General features: G+C 34.3%; 1 pseudogene; it reads right to left on the bottom strand.

Moving 5' to 3' along the window:
- Positions 1-863: 863 nt before the first annotated feature.
- On the bottom strand, positions 864-1,669 carry LOC138929932 (proteasome subunit alpha type-1 pseudogene; annotated as a pseudogene).
- Between the last annotated feature and the right edge of the window lie 4,091 nt (positions 1,670-5,760).

Below are 5,760 nucleotides of genomic sequence, written 5' to 3'. Positions count from 1 at the left end.
ATTTTAATTGATAATATAATTGTTTTTGTTTATCTTGTATTCTAAAAGTTTAATGAAATTCTTATTATTTCTAAAATTTATAGTTTCTTCCTTAGAATTTTAAACAAATCTAAGTCATCTGTAAATAGAGAGGTTTTACTCTTCCTTTTCAATCTACCCTTTATTTTTCAGGTGAAAGAATTTTATGTCACAGTTGTCTGTAAAACCACAAAGACACTATGTTCTTCATATAAAATACATTAATACAGATAACTATGCCTCCTTGAAAATGAGTATAGAAAAAGTCTTAAAGAAAAATGAACTCCAATGTACAGTCTCTGTGAAGTTGCTTGGGAAAAACTCACATCTGAACTGATTCCTAAAACATACCATTCCATTCCACCATTCCACATCTTTTGGTTCAAAGTATAGAATATCCTCATCAGTATATGCTCCTGCTATCTTACATGTATGATAATACATATATCACTTCAGTTCAGTTCACAGTTTCAAGAGTCTTCTCCAACACCTCAGTTCAAAAGCATCAATTTTACAGCTCTCAGCTTTCTTTATGGTTCAACTCTCACATCTATACATGACTACTGGAAAAACCATAGCTTTGACTACATGAACCTTTGTTGGCAAGTAATGTCTCTGTTTTTTAATATGCTGTCTAGGTTGGTCATAGTTTTTCTTCCAAGGAGAAAGCACCTTTTAATTTCATGGTTGCAGTCAGTATCTGCAGTGATTTTGGAGCCCAAGAAAATAAAGTTTGTCACTGTTTCTGTTGTTTCCCCATCTATTTGCCATAAAGTGATGGGACCAGATGCCATGATCTTCATTTTCTGAATGTTTAGTTAGCCTAATACATATATAGACTGATTTATTATTTAATGTTCCATTGGTTCATCAGCCTTTTCTGTAGGTTCATCAGCAGGTTGAGTAGGCTGTGTCTTTCTCTGCAGTCTTTCTTCAAGATCTTCCATGAGTGGAGATACATCATCATCATCATATGGCAGAAATTCCAAGTCTTTACCGACAATTCCATTGAAAACATTCTTTGTAGTTAGATCCTGTTCTGCAGGCAGTGTCTCTCAGAAGACATCCAGACCATGTTTACCCAGTTCATTCAAATTGCACTCCAAAAACTTTGACATATATCTCTCCAAGTAAATAGAAGCTGTTTGAGAATGGGCTCCAGTGGACATAACCCTGCAGTCAAAATAGTTAGCAGATGGACAAATTTGGAAAATGTGAGGGCCTGTATCATAATTAACAATGAGCAGTCCAACATCATATGGTCTCCAGCCATATCACTGCATTGGTATCTGGGATTTGCTTCCAATTAGATAGACAAGACAAGGCACAGGAAGAGTTCTGTCAAATACAAATCTAGAATCCAAACACCTCTGGCACATAAAATTACACAACATTTAGCATCAGCAGTACATTCTGCAACTGAAATAGCAATACTGTTATCAACAAGGAACATTTTTTTCTGATGAGCTGCAAGTTCTGCTTGTGCTCTTTTCAATGCAACCAACACTGAATGAGTTTTTTTTTTAATTTCAGATTTTAAAAAAAAATGTAGCTGAACCTTGTTTGACAGCTCCATTGCATATTCAACTTGATGAATCCTGCCCTGACGACTCCAATTAGTGACATCATTTTCATACAGATTGCAAAACATGGTTACAATGCGATCCTGGCTTTGGCCTCCTGCAAATCTGCAGATCAAGCGGCTGATTATCTATTATTAATATTTCCTCATCTGAACTAACTGTCCTGACTAAAACCTATAGTTTTATGTTGCAAAAAAGTGGTGAAAGCAGACATGCTTGTCTTGTTTCTGATTTTAAGTGGAAAACATTGTCTTTCTATACTAAGTTTGATGTTAACTATGTTCCTTGGAGATTCCACTTATCAGGTTGAGGAAGTTCCCTTCTATTCATAGTTATGTGAGTGCTGTTTTATATAAAAAGATAATTGTTTTTTTTAATTATTTTTAAAAATTAATTTTTAATTGTCAGAAAATTACTTTACAATGTTGGGCTAGTTTCTGCCATACAAAAACATGAATCGGCCATAAATGTACTTATGTCCCCTCCCTCTTGAAACTCCCTTCCACCCACCACCCTATCCCAGCCCTCTAGGTTGTCACAGAACACCCAGTTGAGCTCTCTGTGTTATATAGCAACTTCCCACTAGCTATATATTTTACATATGGCAATATATATCTTTCAATGTAGCTCTCTCAATTTGTCCCAACTTCTTCTCAGCTGTGTCCACACGTCTTTTCTCTATGTCGGTGTCTCTATTTCTGCCCTGCAAATAGGTTCATCACACCATTTTTTTTTCTAGCATATATATGCTTTAATATACGTTTTTCTCTTTCTGACTTACTTCACTCTGTATAACAGGCTGCAGGTTCATCCACCTCAGTTCAGCTAACTCACATCTTTTCCATTTCATGGCTGAGTAATATTCTATCGTATATATGTACCACCACTTCTTTATACATTCATCTTTCTAAATAGTGCTCTAATGAACAAGTTGGGGTACACATGTGGAACACACTGGGGTACATGTCTTTTAGTATTGTGGTTTTCTCAGGGTATATACCCGGTAGTGGGATTGCTAGGTCATATGGTATCTTTATTCCTAGTTTTTAAGGAATCTCCATACTATTCTCCATAGTAGCTGTATCAGTATACATTCCTACCGACAGTGCAAGAGGGTCCCCTTTTTGCCACATACTCTCTAGCATTTATTGCTTGTAAATTTTTGAGTTATGGCCATTCTGACTGATGTGAAATGATACCTTATTGTAACTTTCATCTACATTTCTTTAATAATGAACAATGTGAGCATCTTTTCATGTGTTTATTGACCATCTGTATTTCTTGGAGAAATGCCTGTTTAAGTCTCCCACCCATTTATTGACTGAGTTTTTTGTTTTCCTGATATTGAGCTTCATGAATTGCATGCATATATTGGAGATCAATCCTTTCAGTTGTTTGATTTGCAGTTATTTTCTCCTATTCTGAGGGTTTTAGTTCCATCTTGTTTATAGTTTCCTTTGCTGTAAAGAAGATCTTAAGTTTCATTAGGTCTCAGTTGTTGTTTTTCTTTTTTAAATTTTTCTTACTCTTGAAGCTGTGTCAAGAGGGATCTTGCTTGGAATTTTGTTAAAAGAGTGTTCTGTTTTCCACTAATTTTCACAATATTGATTCTTTCAATCCAAGAACATAATATAGCTCACCATCTCTTTGCACTGTCTTTGATTTCTTTCATCAGTTTCTTATAGTTTTATGAATGCAGGTCTTTTGTAGGTGAGTTTATTTTTGTTTGTAGGTAGGTTAAACTTTAGATAGGTTTATTCCTAAGTATTTTATTATTTTTATTGCAATGGCAAATGAGATTTTTTAATTATATTTTTCTTTCTGATTTTTCCTTGCTAATGTATAGGAATACAAAGGATTTATGTGTAATCATTTGGTATCCTGCAACTACACTAAATTAATTGATTAGCTCTAGTAATTTTCTTGTTATATCTCTAGTTTTCTATGTATAGTATCCTGTCTTCTTCAAACAGTGAGAGTCTTACTTATATTTTCTAGCCAGAAATTTTCTTTATTTCTTTTTTCTTCCCTGATGGCCATGGCTAAGAGTTTCAAAACTATGTTGAATAATAATGGTGAGAGTGGGCACCTTTGACACTTTTCCTGATGGTAGAGGAAATTTTGCTTTCAGTTTTTCACCATTGAGGATGTTTGCTGTAGGTTTGTCATATATTACCTGTATTATGTTGAGGTAAGTTTCTTCTATGCCCATTTTCTAAAGCATTTTTATCATAAATGGATGTCAAATATTGTCAGAAGTTTTCTGCATCTGTTGAGATAACCATAAGATTTGACCTTTCAATTTGATAATATAGTGTATCACAATAATTAATTTGCATATATTGAAGAATTTTTGCATCCCTTGGATAAATCCCACTTGATCATCACATAGGAACCTTTTAAAGTGTTATTGGATTCAGTTTGCTAGTGTTTTGTTGAAGATTTTGGCACCTGTGTTCATGATTGATATTGGCCTGTAACTTTATTTTTCTGTGATATCTTTTTCTGATTTTTGTAACAGGAAGTTCGTGGCCTCATAGAATGAGTTTGGGAGTGTTCCTACCCCTGCAAATTTTTGTAAGAGTTTGAGAATAATTGGTGTTATGTCTTCCCTAGACATTCGATAGAACTCACCTGTGAAGGCATCTGAACCTGGTCATTCGCTTTTGGGGATTGTTTTGATCGCAATTTTTATTTCAGTGATTTTCATTGGTCTTTTCATAATTTCTATTTCTTTATAGTTCACTCTTAGAAGGTTATACTTTTCTAAGAATTTGTCTATTTCTACCAGGTTCTCCATTTTATTGGCATATAGTTGTTCGTAGAAGTCTCTAATGATCTTTTTATTTCTGTTGTCCATTGTAACTTCTTTTTCATTTTTAATTTTATTGATTTGACTACTTTGCCTTTTCTCTTAATGAATCTGGCTGATGGTTTGTCAATTTTGTTTATCTTCTTAAAGAACCTGCTTTTAGCTTTATTGATCCTTGCTATTGCTTTTTTTTGTTTTCTTTTCAAATTTGTTTTCATTTATTTCTGCTCTGCTCTTCATGATTCCTTTCCTTCTACTAATTTTGGGATTCTTGTCCTTTTACTAGATGCTTTAAGTATAAGCCTATGTTGTTTGTTTGATGGATTCATCATTTCTTGAGGTAGACTAGTATTGCTATAAATTTTTCCTTTATCACTGCTTTTGCTGCATCCTGTAGGTTTTGGATGATCATGCTTTCATGTTCACTTGTTTCTAGATAATTCTTAATGTCCTTCTTCAGTGAACTCTTGGTTATTTAGAAAAATATTGTTTAGCCTCCATGTGTTTTTTACAGTTTTTATTCTTTTAGTTCATATAACATTTTGGCCAGAAAAGATATTTGATATGATTTAAATTTTCTTAAATATGCCCAGGCTTGATTTATGATCCAAGATGTGATATATCCAGGGGACTCTTCTATGTACACTTGAGAAAAAAGTGCATTCTGCTGCTTTTGGATGGAATGTGCTATAGTTAACAATGAAATCTATCTGGTCAAATGTGTAATTTAAGGCTTGTGTTTCCTTATTGATTTTCTGTCTTCATGATCTGTCCATTGATATAAGTGGGGATGTTTAAGACTTCTACTGTTGTTGTTCTCCTGTTGATTTCCCCTTTAACATCTGTTAACATGGTTGTCTGGGGAGGCATTGCAAATAGCTGTGAAAAGAAGAGAAGTGAAAAGCAAAGGAGAAAAGGAAAGATATAAGCATCTGAATGCAGAGTTCCAAAGAATAGCAAGGAGAGATAAGAAAGCCTTCCTCAGTGATCAATGCAAAAAAAAAAATAGAGGAAAACATCAGAATGGGAAAGACTAGAGATCTCTTCAAGAAAATTAGAGTAACCAAGGGAACATTTCATGCAAAGATGGGCTCGATAAAGGACAGAAATGGTATGGACCTAACAGAAGCAAAAGATATTAAGAAGAGGTGGCAAGGATACACAGAAGAACTGTACAAAAGAGATCTTCACAGCCAAGATAATCATGATGGTATGATCACTCACCTAGAGCAAGGCATCCTGGAATGTGAAGTCAAGTTTGCCTTAGAAAGCATCACTACGAACAAAGCTAGTGGAGGTGATGGAATTCCAGTTGAGCTATTGCAAATCCTGAAAGATGATGCTATG

The sequence above is a fragment of the Ovis canadensis genome, chromosome X (assembly GCF_042477335.2).
Source record: "Ovis canadensis isolate MfBH-ARS-UI-01 breed Bighorn chromosome X, ARS-UI_OviCan_v2, whole genome shotgun sequence".
NCBI lineage: Eukaryota > Metazoa > Chordata > Mammalia > Artiodactyla > Bovidae > Ovis > Ovis canadensis.
The sequence above is the reverse complement of the archived record's forward strand: the minus strand, read 5'-3'. Positions and strand labels throughout refer to the sequence as shown.